Raw genomic sequence first — 15650 nt, forward strand, 5'->3', positions numbered from 1 at the left:
TTCATATGTGTGTAATTCATGATCATGCATGCTGGGTAAACAAGAAATCCTAGTTTTGTCCATGTCAGGTTTGCTTTGAACATTGATACCTGCTCTGTCTGGAACATAAGGCATTTGTATAAAGAGACTAATGTTTTGCAATATAGCAGAAATGTGTACTGCATGCTGCATGAACTCTGGGATCAACTCCTCCCTTCAGAAAGTGGTCTTTAGGTAAAGTAGAATTTTGCTGTTTTTACTGAACCTGATCTCCAAAGCAATTTCCCAAAGCAAAGATCAGGTTATAAAGCAGTTTCCTAAAAATTTCCCACTCACTACCCAGAGAGCTTTTGGGCCCTGTCAGCAAATCCCAACAGCAGTATTTTCTCCACCAGCATATCAGTGACAGAGCCAAATGGTGACAAATAGAGTCCCCTCATAAATGCAGTTATTCCTCACTCTTTCATTCACATTTCTGTTGGCACGGGGATGTTGCCAACATTGTGATTTTGAAATAGCAGGCCACTAACGCAGTGGTTGTTATAACCTTCTTTTATGTAGACAGGTATTTATTTCCCTGTTTGTGCTAAGCAAAGCAGGAAACCTTGAGATATTTTAAAATATTCTTCCACTTGTGAACCGACCTTTGCCATTTCTGCCTCTAAACTTATAGTGTCTTTATCACCAATAAACTCAGAAGTATTTGAAGAGAATACTTGCTGACTGACAATTTGCCTTCAGGAAATAAACTGCTGTAACTAAGCTCTGGAAAAAGCTCTTTTGGGGCAATGGGAGGTTTACTGTCCTGATGTTGTGCATACTCTCCTGAGGGTGATTCTTTCCAAGTTATATCCTGCTCTAAATTTCTCACCATTTTTAACACAGTTGATCTTTAGGCAATGAAATATTGGTTTCTATTCACATCTGAGTTCTTTTCAGTTCTTTCCCCCAAAGTCGATCCTAATCCATAATTTAGTTTCTTTTTAGTATCTGCTTCAGGCATATCTTTATGCAGAAGTAGACTGAATTTTACACAGCATACCCAATGGGACATCCATGCCCAGCATGTGAGGAAACCCAAATTTTACTGATAATTTTAGTTGGCTCATAATGTTTAACATCTCTCTGCCATGTTCAGACAAATAACATTTTCCTTGGAAATACTACAGTTCGTATTTTACTATCTATTTCATTCTCTTACTTCTCTATTTCACTGTTGACTGAAGAAGATCCTAGTAGGACAAATCATTTAGTGTTTTAAAACCTGCTTACTAGAAATCCCAGTTTAGTTCTTGCATAATTTATTCTATTCTATTTTGAGATATGTATCAGTCTCTGTAACAGATATAAAACCACCGAGTAGTAACTTATATCACATAATTCACAAATTCCGTGATTTACTTGGAATCTAGATCACATGTGAGTTTTTAAAAACTATTCTACTTCCAGCTGCTGTGCTTTGGACAGCTTTCCTTACCCTTTAGTCCCTCTTCTAAAGATGTAACAGCTTTACTAGTGAAGCACCCTTAGCAGCACTATGAATGGAATGTCATCCTTCTACAACACATATTTCTATTTTTAAAGCAACTTAATACTTCCTTATAAAGCAAAATCAAGTCCTGACACATTTCTTAAAATTGTGACAAGTCTCTTGGAGACTGTTGCCTAACTACATTCTTCAGTTCATAATAAGTTTCTCTCTCAAAATCTTTGGTTTATCATCTTATGCAATTTTCAAAAGGAATACATAGTGATAGGAATATATTAATGACTTGAGCTGCTATCTCGTGGGAATCTTGTTTATCTATTAGTTTACTTTCTGAGTTAAAAAAAAAACAACACTTGTTTTTATCAGGAAAGCTAAGAAATCAGAGGAAACTGTTAAAGACAAATGATGGAAAGGACTGAGAAAATAGGACTGGAGGGAAAGGAAAGTGCTAGGCTTTTTTCTGTTTTTAATTACAGCTAGTCCTCATTTTACCCCCAAACACATGGAAAACTCCATTCCCTTATTCCTTTATAGCAGAAATAAAAACAAATGACTCCAATTATTTTCCAAGAGAAAGATTAAAATGTACATTTTTTTCCCTTTAATTTGATAAAGTGCCATTTCAAGGGTCTCTAGATTAATAGATACTCTAAGCAACCTAACATTCCTTGCATTGTGTCCAAGTTAGTTTCTAGGTGGCTGAGATGGTAATTTCATCTGAACTGTTCTATTCTAAATTATCTTGAGAGTTGACGCCATACAACAGTATCTAAGTGCTTGTGATTATAGACATCTGTAGCAGTAGTAAATACATTCATTTCCCACACATACCTTTTACAATTTTCCATAGCAGAAAAGATTTTATCTCCTCTTAACCACACGTTTAACAGAAAAAGGCTCTATTTTCAACTATTATCTAATTGACATTTTGGAAAAAAAACTCCAACCCATATCGTAACACTTATTAGTTTAAAAAGGAGCATATTTAAATATCTATTTTTACTAACAACAGTTGAAATTAATTATTTGGCAGGATGATGGATTCCACTTCCAAATGAATTCTGAAATCTCTGAATGGATTTTTCTAAGGTATTGATTGAAATTATGACTCATAATTCCTAATTTATGGATTATTTCAAGATCTAAGGCAAATAAATGCAGACAAGTCATTAATAATGCAATTTCAATTATATCTGCATCATGGGCTTATCAAAATTATGTACACAGACCAAATGCATTATATTTAGCTGGCTATTTTCTAAATACAATAACAGATAAGCACTTCAAGGCTGATAAAAAGGCTTTGCATAAACATAAAATCCTCTAGTAATTATAAATTAATATTTGTCTAGAAACTCACAATGTTCTTCTATGTTCATGCATTTTGGGATAGACAGTGAACTGTTACTCTGCTGAAGTATGTGAAATGGTATGTCTTTGGGATTAACATGCTATTTACATGGCTGTTAAGTAATGGATGAGATAGTGGAGACTGAGGACAGGGTACCCTTGGCAGCTGGTCCTGATGCTGCTTGTGAGACCTCTGGGTTCCTCTGACTGCTGTGGGGACATCAGAGCAATCAATGTGACAGGCACTAGACAAAAAGTCTGCCAGCTTCTTTCTGCAAGATGAAAAATGATATGGTAGTGTGGATGCTAAATGCAAAAAGCAAGCAGGAGCACACAGAGCCTGCGTGAAACTAAGTCACGCAAGGTTCTCACTCTGGCCTGAGAAAGCATAAGAAGGAATTCAAACAGTCCTTGGAGAAGGACAACAACCTTTGTAGGTGTTGTTTAGGATCCTTGTAAGGATCCTTTACTTGTAAGAAACAGTCAACGGGTGGTGTTCTTATTTGACCAATGATGTTGATGTGTTAGTTTCATGACCACTGAGAGTTCTACCTCTTGGACCTTCTCAGACCTGTCTATAAAAGATCGAGAATTATAAAACTTGCTCTCTTGTGCAACCTAGCTAAGAGAATCTGTGTCGTACTTTACCATTCCTAATATAGTGCAACATCTGGTGACCCCTCGACATGCATTGCAGCCACGAGCTGAAGAGCATGGGAATCTCCGTCCTCCTCCTTTGAGAGGTAAGGAGTTTTTCCCCGCATGCTCCTGGAGAGCTACAGGTCTCAGTGACTGTTGTATTGTGTTGTTAATTTTGCTCCCCATGTTGTTATGTTAATGGTTTGTTCTCCTCTCCCCTTTGTTTTTGTTACTAGTTTAACCCAAGTTGTACACTCCTACCCCAACTGTCAATCCACCCTTACACCTGTCTCTTGCTCTTGAATGTTCCCTCTGGGCCCTGTCTGTCACTCGGCTAGTCCTCCCAGTTTCTAGAAAGTTCAGGGAGGATGGTCAAGTGATAGGACAGAGACAGAGGAAGTCCCTCCCTAAACCTTCCTCATTGATTCTTCCAACGTCCCTCTGATCCCTTCACACTCCCCCCTTGTTTCCCATTGGTTTGAGATCTGTCCCCTCCCCTGGTTCCTCCCCCAAATTTAAGTTGCTGTCATCGCTGCTTCAGGGGCTCTCCTGGAGCAGTATGCTTGAGATCTGAGGTCCATGTGAGGACTTAATAAACCTTGGACTTGGCCCTTCAAGAGAGCCTGACTCCTGCTTCCTCTGTTGTTGCTGTGGTCTCTTCCATCAAGCTGCTCCTCTGATTCCCAGGGTTCAGAGGGGTGTCCCCCGCAGGCCGACAGTGTCGAGCTAGCCCGGATGGGTGGAGTGGTAACTCCGAAAGGGACACTGCGACAAGTGACCCGGGGCAGAGGGCCCAGCCGGTGAGCGGGCCTGGAACGGCAAATCTTAATAAAGCTAAAGCTTACATTCCCGGGATAAAGCCACTGCATTTGCATATTGCACTCGCGGGCCTTTGAGATAAAAGGTTTTCCACAATGGGAAACAGAAGTTCCACAGAGGAAGAACTCGTCCTCTCTCTGAACTGTACGTAATCAGTGCTTAGAACTCCGTGCATCAGGCTTTAAAGCGTTCCAGCTGTAGCCATCTGAGCATGGTAATGCGAGAGTGGCAGCAGCAGCACGACCCCGCCATGGCCAGCTGGCTTCCCCATCCAGCATGTACTGCCAGCCCGTTTGGGCTTCTGAAGACATGGAATACCTCCACTGATACAAATTTGGACGGAACACCGTGGTCCCAAAGCTGAAAGAAAGCCGGACAAAAGACGCTGTAACAGAGTTTTCCCCATGGTCCCACCCTGTGGGTTTTGGGGTGAAAAAGTTTGCTTTCTGAGTGTTTTATGCCTTTAACTTTTCCTATGTTTGTTTCAAGGATTGCTGTGTGCTCCCCTCCCCTCACTCCAGTGTCGGAGGGGCCAGGATGGCAGCCGGGCGGGAGTTTGGCAGAGCGGCTCAGGTTTCTTGGTGTGGGCTTTTCCCTCCCCCAACCCACCACATGGCGTGGCAAACACTGCTGTAAGATTACCACACAGCGGGGCGGGGGCAGGCGTGGCTTCCCTGCTCCCAGAGAGCTGCTCTGTCCTTACCCCGCCTCCCCCCCCTTCCCCTGGGGGCAACGAATCTACTGATATTGTTGATAAGCTACAGTTTTAGGGGTTCATTTGGTTTTTACACCAGAATTTTTGGGAATCTTGTTTTAAAATTTTATCACCTAGGAGATTCTTTTTCAGTTAGGGTGGGCACTGGCCACACCTCAGCTCTTTCTGGATAAGAGCTACCAACAGACTGAGATATTTCTGCAACAAAAATTACACATTAATTCTTTGACTTGGCAATTGGACCTATAAGTATAACAGCTGAATCAATCTTTGGAATGAACCTGAAACCCTTGCCATGGAGAGGTGCTCAGGTCTCTTCACTGGAAAGAAACACTTTCATCTGTTTGTGGTTCCTAGGCTGATCAAAATAAAATAAAACAACGCCCCCCCCCGCAAAAAATAATAAAATTGAGCAAGGTATATTTGTATTAGAAATTTGTAAAATGAATTATTAAATCTAAATTTTGATTGACTAATAACAGTAAAGTTTAATTAATTTATTAACTTGGGAGAAGATATGCCTATGTTTTATTATCAGCAGATTCAAACAGTCACATCAGACAGCCATCACCTTTGAGAGGTGAAAAGGGATGCGTGTTTGAGGATTCAAGAAGATATCTAGTGATGCTAAATATCAATATTTAGCTGATGGACTTTTCTCTGAGTTTCACTCATTTGGACTCTAAGCCAATAAAATAACTAATTTTCCAAAAATATGTAATTCACCTCATGTGAATCTCACATGCTTTTGGTTTGTTTGTAGTTACCAAGGGCTATGGTTTTACTTTGTGGTAATTGGGATCATATAGATCTTTGGGAATCGGGTTCATCAAGCAAATTCCTTCATTGATATTAATGTTTTCAATTCAAATTATCATCCTACATCCATTGACAATTAAGTGAACAATAGTCCAATCCTGCAATGAGTCTTTCTAAAACATAGAAGCTGCAAAGCCCATATATACCACTCTGGTATTTTCACCACAATTCTGCAAAGGTAACAACTGTAAGTGCAAATACTCAGATTTCCAAAAGCTCAGAAAGGGCTTTGGAGATTCAGAGTCTAAATATTTGGCCTGTGCAGTTTTGCAGCCTTTATCGGAGTAGACGTTCTGCTCCTTGAGGAAGTGGGTCACCCCATCAGCTATCATATGCATTTGCAAACAAAACAAAACCAAAACAAACAAAAAAGCAGCATCCAAGCTGTCTGAATTAATTGCTTGTTTGAAACAATTTGAAAATTGTTCTTCCAATATACCAGGAAGACTTTTAATGAATCTTTGCGAAGAGCAAACAGTGCGCCTTTGCAAAATATGCTGCAGATTTTCAGGACAGATTGCTTATCATCTGCCCAGATGCAAATTACTGAAATTGGCAAAATAAACCAGTTTGTCATTGCAGCCGAAAATAGCTGGGTGCCAGTGCAAAGACCACCATCATTTATTGATGGCTCAGAAAAACAGGAAAAGCTATTGTTACCTGGAAGGATGAATCTGACTGGCAAGTGCTAGAAGGTCACAAACCAGGCTCGGCCCAGTTACCCCTGAATCTGGTCATTGAATCTGCTTATATAGCAGACATAGCCAAATGTTTGGATTATTCATTTTTGAAAGAGGTCAGTAAGGCAACTTTGTTTCATTATTGAAATTTTTCCTGCACATTCAGAGTCACTCCAGTTTACCAGGTTTAACTGACTCCTTGCAAGAATGAACAACAGAACTTGATGGTAATGCATGGAGGATTCAATAGCATGTGCCAGAGAATCTCCCTGACAGTTTTATGTCCAAATTGATGTTCTGTCTGGTAATCAACAAGTTGCTAAAGGGACCTCTGATGCTGTGTTTGTTCTCCTTCCTGCAAGGGCCAAGCAGGAGATTGCAAGTGCCGCCTTTCTGCCCTAAAACAAAAAAGGAGAATTGTGGATGCTAAATGCAAGAAGCAAACAAGGAGCACAGAGCCTGTGTGAAACTAAGTCACACAGGCTTCTCACTCTGGCCTGAGAAAGCATAAGAAGGAATCCAAACAGTGCTTGGAGAAGGACAACAACCTTTGCAGGTGTTGTTTAGGATACTTGTTTACTTGTAAGAAACAGTCAAGGGGTGTTGTTCCCAATTGCCCAATGATGGTGATGTGTTAATTTCATGACCACTGAGAGTTCTACCTTTTGGACCTGTCTATAAAAGAAGATCTGGAATAATACAACTTGCTATCTTGTGCAACCCGGCTAAGAGAGTTCGTGTGTCGTACTTTACTGTTCCTAATATAGTACGACATGGTAGAGTTCAGTGATTCAAAGACATTAATGTGACCAAACTGAGACACTAAACTATCGCATCTTGCGGGAGCTTATCTGGCTCTATCACTTCGGCCTGCGACAGGAGTGGGTCACACCCCAGGAGCAGGATGACCCAAGGTGTGACTAGAGCACTTGCTCTACGGCTTTTTGGCTGTCAGTCTGCGCTTTGAGGAGACAAGGATGAGAGGGAGGTCTTTTGCATGGGATAACAAAGGATTTATTGCTCTGGGGAATCTTGGGGGCAAAAGACAGAAAATGTGAGCGTGCAACAGCTGAAATAGGGAGGTGGTTCTAAGGGAGGGTACAAAGCATCAGCTAATCAGAGATATCCTGGGGAGGGTAAAAGGCAGGGTTTACAAAATCATTATCCAATGAGGGAGGTAAGGGGGGAAAGTTGGGTCACATGGACTAATCAAGCATCAAAGTTTAGGGGATTTCCAAAGTGGAATTCCAAGCATGCGGTGGGCCTAAGACAGATTGACAGGAGACTCAGGGTAGATTGACAGCATGGGGTAGGAGGGTCTCATTTGGACCAAACCATCAACTTAGGTAATAACAGAACATACTATTAACAAAAACAAAAACTCTAACACTAAACTGGCCAGGCATAATTCACAAACTAGTATTACTCCAGGCAACATGACAAAGTGCTCTGGCCCAGGGAGATCTAGTTTTGATGTACTGGCATCTGAATGAGAAAAATAGAATTAAGTGTCACATAATTTGTTTCCCACTCCAACCCTTCTTAAGATATTGGATAGGGCTCACGGGAGAGCACAGAGGTTTAATGCCAAAGCTGATGAAAACTGACCTGTTTCAGTTTACACGGGACTGGTAAAATGGATTTTAGAGAAACTGGCAGAAAAGCCACATGCTTTCAATTGATGAATTGACCTAAAATTGAATCTCTGAATTGCTCTGAATTGCTGAAGACAGCAGATGGGAAACAGAGCAAAGCTTTTATAATATGGTGGAACAAATAGGGACATTTCCAAATCAAATAAATAAAAAAATGAAAGCGTAACAAAGAGCACCTTTACAAAAGTGAGTACAAAGGGCTATGGACTCAGCCACTACAACAAACCTTTCTTGTTCTATCTTTGTTGCCATCAATAGCATTGTTACAAGCCATAAGCCAACAGTACTTCACTGAATGACTGATTTACACATTGACTGCAAGTACAGTGGTAGTATAGACATAAGGGGTTTTTATCGAGTTAATGAAAGTATGAGGTAAATATACCGGGTTTGAGGTACTGATATACCTCTTTTTCTAACATTGTATGGAAACTAAAGTGGTCTCATAAATATTAAAAGTGTGATTTAGAATAGCCTCTGAGGTGCATGGATTCCACAAGCTTCAGTCTTAAAACTACAATTATTAGTGCTGAAGGCTGGTCACAAGCTAATATACTCTGCCTACAATTTCTGGACTGGAACTGTTGCTGGGGGAACAGATATGTCTTTTTCTATCTATATAAATCTGATGCAAAGCAATTATATAGAGGCTTATATCAGATTTGCTAAATTGATTCACAATTTAAATCAATGCAAGATGTTATAAGTGGTCCTAGGTTCCAGATACAAAGGTTTCTTAAAGTGCTTCATCATGGCTATGGAAGAGCTGCCTAGGTATGGAAGGCCACCCAACCTAAAAGTGACTGTTGTGAATTAAATGTGGTGAAACTGCTCAAAAATGCTGTCTGTGATTTGCTAAGTCTCACTTATACATGGATAATAATAGTTTTTTTGGAACTGTTTTGGAAGTGGTACTTCTATACTCTTTGTTTTCTCTTTTTTCCCTCTCTTTTTTTTTTTTTTTTTTTTTTCCTTTCCTCCTATAAATCAGGATTTTAATTAGTTTCTTTCTGGAATTACTTGTCCTTTAGATAGAATGGTGTTTTCTTTCTCTCCTTATCAAGTACAGCTGCAAACACTGAACTCAAGTGCTTTCTGGACAAGATCACAGCACATGGATGGTATGAGCTGGCCTTTTGCAGGTCGGTATTAGCTGACAGTACCTGATACGTTTTATAAGAGTCAGGTGTGAAATATTTTGCAAGCTAACAACTTCCCTATATATATAAATGTCTCACAGATATTTTCTTTCAGGGGTATATTTCTGCCCACCTTGTGTAGCTGCATTTGTAAGATGCCATGTAAAGCTCCATTCCTCTGCAGTTTGAACACAAGATCAGCCCTGCACTAACAGAGCACACAGAGCTCCCAGACAGCTCACAGACTTGGTGAACTCTGGCTCTTTTAGAGCCCAGTCAGACAGCACTCACATGGGCATGCAAAACTCTACATAGGATTTAACCTTCATTATGTTAAAGGGGCCTTTGAGTATTCATTTCTTTTGAGAAATAATGGCTCTGAAAGTTCCAAGTATTGGCTATGTGGTAACATTTTGCTCCCACTAGTCTCACCTATAAAGTTGAAGGTCAGGATTGAGTGGATGAGTTGATTGTAGCACAATGTAATGTCTACTGGCTTATTTTTACTCTTAGAAGGAGCTAGAACCCTTTGTCCACATTTTATATTCATTCATGCCTACTTACTAAGTAATTATTTTATTCTTCATCTTTCTATACCCTGACACCTTAATCTTGCAGGCATATTACTGTTGTTAATGAGAAATACCTTCCTGTCTATGATGATCACTTTCCATCTCTTAACACTGAGGCATTAGATGATAGTTCTTTGCAAGACTTGAAAATGTTGTTGATGTTGTACTCTTCTTTTGAAGAATACATTTATATTAACAGAGCTCAAACTAGAACCAGTAATGACAGCCTTACAAACATGATTACTGGCTGAGAGACAAGTACAGTCACTCTCTTGAATACATCACCCAGGTATAATTTTCAGCTCCAGACTTGAAAGCAAATTCGATATATCACAGACAAAAACATGGCACCTACCTCTAGGAGAAGCAGAACCAATCTAATATCTGTGGAAATATAATGCATCTTCTAAATGACACTGTTTCAGGGATATCTATAAACTCTCTGTCCAGAGGGTATTTCATTAATTCCAGTTCCTATAAAGTCCATCTATTTGAGACATGGAAAAGCTTTTAACGAGCAAGATCTCTGGAGCTCAAGAGACAAGGTGTTCTGAGAAAACAAACAATTCAACTCTGTTAAGCTAGTGCTCAAGGCCTAGTATACTAAATTTTGAAGGGAAAAACAAAGCCAACACAAACCAGCAAGGGGTTGAATTAGTTTTTAGTACATCTTAAAAAAATCTGAATAAGAAAATCCAGGTGACTAAATAAAACATAAACTACCTATTATGCTAGTAATGTGACAGAAAGAATTAGCAGTGACCAGGTGGCACTCACAGCACTCTGAGAAAAGGCAACAGTGCTGGTCTTGGTTTCTCTCAGTGTGCTGAAGTTGTGACAGGAATATGAGGAGAGTTGTTGAGCCACTGCTGCACTGAAAAGATACAACCCATACACCAGGTACACCTTGTCTTTTCAAGCCAGGTTAACTGCCCTGTAGCTGAAATATAGAGTATATTGTTAAAATAAACCCTAGCTCTATATGGGAAAAATGAACTACTATTTTTATTTGAGCAGAGAAGGCTGCTGACTGATGTTAGTGTGCGTTATGCAACAAAGATTGCCTGATTCTTCCAGATAAGAATCATGCCCAGAGCTATCTGCTTAAGGGTAATATCCAGGTTGTGAATCCAGCAACCTCTCCATGCATACCATTTTTAAAGTCCTGCTGGAGCTTTGACTGCGGTGTGCTGTCTTGGTTTGAAAGACAGGAGTCTGCCAAGGAAGGTGGAAACCCCCTTCTCTCCCAGTTATTATAACTTTGAAATTAAGGGGATTTCAGGCAAAGATATGGAAAAAGGAATAACAGTTCTTTACTAGTGCGTATAATAAGGCAAACAAACAACAATGGTAACTGTTGGAGTCGCATCAGTAACAACAAGCTGAGAAACAGAGCCAGAAACCCAACCGCAGCCTTCTCTGGGCTGTCAGGCACTTTCCCCTTCGGTGCAGTTCCGGGCACAGCCGGCAGGGGCGCTGGTGGCTCCCGGCCGGGCGCGATGATTCCCCCGCGCCGGCAGGGGGAGCTGTGACGCAAGTTTGGCTGTCCCACTCTCATGGTGAATGCAGAAGAAAGCCGGCAGGAAGGGATGGAGAAGGGGCTTCTTTTACAAACTCATAGGCCCAGCTGATCCCAGTGCCCCGTCTGGACAGCAAAAGGAGCTTTAGCAGGAACCTTGGAAACATCAAGCTGGAATGGCAGGGACAAGCAAAATCCCGGAGTGGTTAAATGAGATGTATCAGAAACTCCACTGTTCTAACAGGAGCTGGTCCCTGCAGACTGAGGGTGCATGGCTACAGCGTAGCAAAAACCTTCAGAGCAGTAGTAGAGACATGGCTGAGCAGCAGCAGCCCAGCTCCCAAATACAGCAGGAAGATGCTCCTGAACACAGCAGGGAGAGGTTCTCGCAATGTGGGAAGGGACTCAGGGTCCCAGGGTTTCCCCTGCGGCACCCAAGCAGATGGTGAAGGTCCTTTTTTTTTCTAGTGAGGTAGGGTGTTAGTAAGGTCCCAGTTCAATGGCTGCTTTCATGAGCAAAGGCTCACCCACAGCAGGAGAAACAGGACAGGCTGGGCTCCAGTGGCAGCAGCAAAGTCCCCCCTAGTTAGCCACAGCTCAACCAAAACCGACAGCAAGAGACCAGGAGCTGCACCAAGCTGCTTCCTCCAGCCCACATCTTGTGGTAACTCTGCCCAGGAGAATGTCCCTCAGCTTGTAAAGCCAGCTGCACTCCTTCCCCTTCTCAGTGATTCCTTCTTTTGTCTCTTTTAGATATCAGTTGTTACTGTTTCTCAGCAAGAAAATGGGAGAAAATTCCCTAAGAGAAGTTAAACAAAAAGGAAAAATCCTAACCTCCAATGTATGCCAAGTCTGCATCTTTGTAATATGAACACCTATGTCAAACAGTAAATCTGTCCAGACTTAGGCTCTGCACCAGTGACACAACTCCTTGATGTCCTCTGATCTCACAACCTGCTAAAAGTAAGCCAGACAAGTCAAAATTGTTTTAGATGGCTGCTTCTCAGGTTTGGTTGGAAAGGGTAATACTCTATTTCATTCTTTTTCAGAGATCAATGGGAAGGGCTTTCCTTGTGATGACTGTTCTATATTATTTTTCTGAATCCAATAAATTTATTTCATTGTCTCTTTTCTGACAGTGTTACAATGTTTGCAAACTTTGCCTGGCACACGTTTTCACTTACTTTGTCCATAGTATAATCAGACTGGAAATAGACACTGTAATTAGAAGTTTCATCACCTAGAAAAATTAGTTGTCTGATTACAATTTGGCAATCCCTTCCAATTTTAGCTCATTAGCTCTGCTATTCCACAAGTCGAAGAAGAGGAGTGATGGTGGAAACATGGGCCTCCAGCATGGGCCTGGTAATACAGGTATTAGATGAGTTAAGATGGAAAATCAGAACATTTAGAATAAAATGCTGAATAGCAAAAGGCATTAAACTTATTCTGCTGTCTGATGGTTTGAGCTGAGGCTTCTGCCATGATTTTCTGTGTGCAACTGTCCTAGTTCAAAGCAGCAATATATTTTATGTGCCTGTATCTATCTTACTCCTCACCGAGTTTTTCACTGTTCTAGAGAAAAAAACCAATTAAAAATCTTTGATAATGAGCGAACCTCTACCTGATCTGTTTTTCCAAACACAGCTTCTGAATACCCTGAGCTAGCCTACCTACATTTCTTCCTCAACAATGGTAATTTGAAGATCAAATGTTCCTCCTGTAATACATTTTTTTTCTTTGTGTGTGCATGTGTGTTTGTTTCTTCTAGGTTATTTGGATTATGAGTCATAAAGTGTCCTGAAACAATGGGAACTGCACTAGATGTAGTAAAAGCACTGCTAGACCACAGCAACAAGTTCTTCAAGTACTGAAATTCATTGCAGAAATCCAACACTTACTTCAAAGCTGGACAGTGTATCACAGTGACTATTGCAAGTCAATGCAGAGCTCATCACTGGTAAAACTCATCTGTCAGCAACTGAGAGACGAGGACATCTGAGTCGAGATCAGAAGCCAATTTTATTGAGTATGCAAGGCATTTACATAGGGTTTTACTTGTATGGCACTTATATAGGGTTCTACTTTTGGTAACAATTTCCATTGGGTACACATTCTTCATGACATCAGTTACCTGGTAATCACTGCAAAGTTTGACAACGTATCTCCTGGTCACTTCTACCCCAGGGAGTGGGTCTCTCTGATGGTTTCTGTTTGATTAGGCCTAAGATACTAAGCTCCTTCATCAGTACCATTGTGCTCTCTACTCATACTCATCTAATTTTATGTTTGCTTGTACAAATTCAGATAACTTCAGTGGCTCTGTAATATATGTAAAATAAAAGTAATATATGAAATATATGTAATATATATAAAATAAAAGTCTTTGGTCAGGATAAAGTGCTAGCTAAACTGCTGGTGTGATAGTGTGGCTGACTTCAAAACAAATACCCATCAATTATTTCATTCATGTAGCAAGAGATTACCTCAAACTTGGCCTAGAATACAACTACTTGTGACCCTCAAATTTGAGGAGAAGCTCTGTCATAAAATAGAACTAATTCAAAGCCTCCATAAGATTCTCTTTTGCATATACTACCTTGGTTCTTCCTTTGGTCACAGTGCATGTTAGTGAAGGAAAAATTAATTTCCCGGAGCCATTCTGCCTTTAGCAATATCACATTGCTCTAAATTATTTGTAAATATCTCATTTCTTAATGATGTTAATGTTGCTGAGTGCATAGGTCTTCAGTACTCAAGAGTTTTGTGAATAAATATCAGCTCTAAATTACTCATCCTGTTTGAACAGTAATCACTCAGACTCTCAAGCAAACAGAAAAAAATCTTCTGCGCTTTTCTCTTCAACTTATTTGAATTTCGAAAGCTTTGCAAACTTCACATACTTTTAATGGTCTATCTGCTTCAGCACTGTTGTAAAACTTTTGACACTTCACCTTTGCATTCTTCAGAATGTGATCTTCAGCATTCTCTGGAAGTATTAAGACAAGAATTAATTCTGTCTCTCCAACAATATCAAGTTTTCCTGCATCCTTGTGCTCCATAATGGTCCAGTTAATGTCCTTCTTGATAGTTTGCTTATCTCCATACATTATAATTTCCTTTCTATATTATATCCTGGTATAAAAAAATCCCTAAATGTATACATTTTTCAAGTTCTCCTCGATCCCTTGTTCATTGTGTACACAATGATCAGTTTTCAAAAAGATAATAACTAACCAGGTGATTGCAAAATAAATATTACAAAAAAAGACCAAAAAACTATACAGAAGGATTCTTGAAGAAAATATGCTGTGTAAAATATAAACTCCTCAGAACGTCTTCCTTATTCCACTTGTCCCTTTTTCTTCTCTCCAGAATCTCTCTTTAATATTATGTTTTACATTATCCTGAAATAAAAGCTTCAAAAGTTGCTGTAATATGGGAAAGTGTCAACTCTAATAGCATATCTGCTTGGGACAGTATTCCTTCTTCAGAAGAATGTAATCTAGTCTTTTCTAATAAATCAAGTTATCTCCAGAAGGAGATGATGAGGAGACCTGAACTTATGTTTTGAATTCACTTTGTTAAAAAAGATAAATTCCAGGATTGTGCCTGTCATTCAAATAATCAAAATCTCCATTTCTCTAGTTCTCTACAATATTATCTACAGCTGGATTTGCCTCGCCTCATCTTACATAAATTTTTTAATTGATAAATTTAATTTAAAATGTTTTATTTATTTTATTCAAGTGTTATTCCTATGGCCTGGACTGATTAATTTGTAGTTTTTGCTGTAATACACAGTAAAATTTGCATGAAATTTTGAAGAATCTTAGGGTTTTTCAGTTACTGAATGACAGATGAGTTGTCAGGACTAGATTTATTTGGGGTTTTTTAGGCATTAAGTGTCTAAATATTTAGCTGGTCTAGTATTTCAGTTGTGTTTAGGTGACTAACCATCCATTTTACTGTACCTTCAAAGGTTCCTGCAGCAGTTATTCAGATTATTGGACATTAAACATTTTTCCAAACTCTTGCCTTTGCAAGCTGGAATTTCAGAGTTTGCTAGGACATTTCTGAAATGTCTATTTATTCTCTGGTTTAGCCAAAGGAATATTATGGATGTTATGGGCCATTACATCAATATGAAAATTAATTACAGAAGTTTGTAAAAAATACTATCCATCTTACTTTTAAAGTCTTCTTCAGGTTTATGCATTGCTGATTTTTAGGTCTTGCATATATTTCCTTGCTGCTTTCCATGATGCCTTTAGC

General features: G+C 39.7%; 1 long non-coding RNA gene across 1 annotated transcript; it reads left to right on the forward strand.

Annotated features, from left to right (window-relative positions):
- The first annotated feature begins 2499 nt into the window (after nucleotides 1-2499).
- LOC147653249 (uncharacterized) lies at nucleotides 2500-14777 on the forward strand. Its single transcript, XR_015287168.1, has 3 exons — nucleotides 2500-2557; nucleotides 3481-3561; nucleotides 13147-14777. It is a non-coding gene; the product is annotated as an uncharacterized LOC147653249 (long non-coding RNA).
- Nucleotides 14778-15650: the final 873 nt, after the last annotated feature.

This window comes from Cyanistes caeruleus, chromosome 5 (assembly GCF_971803275.1).
Source record: "Cyanistes caeruleus chromosome 5, bCyaCae1.hap1.1, whole genome shotgun sequence".
Lineage (NCBI taxonomy): Eukaryota > Metazoa > Chordata > Aves > Passeriformes > Paridae > Cyanistes > Cyanistes caeruleus.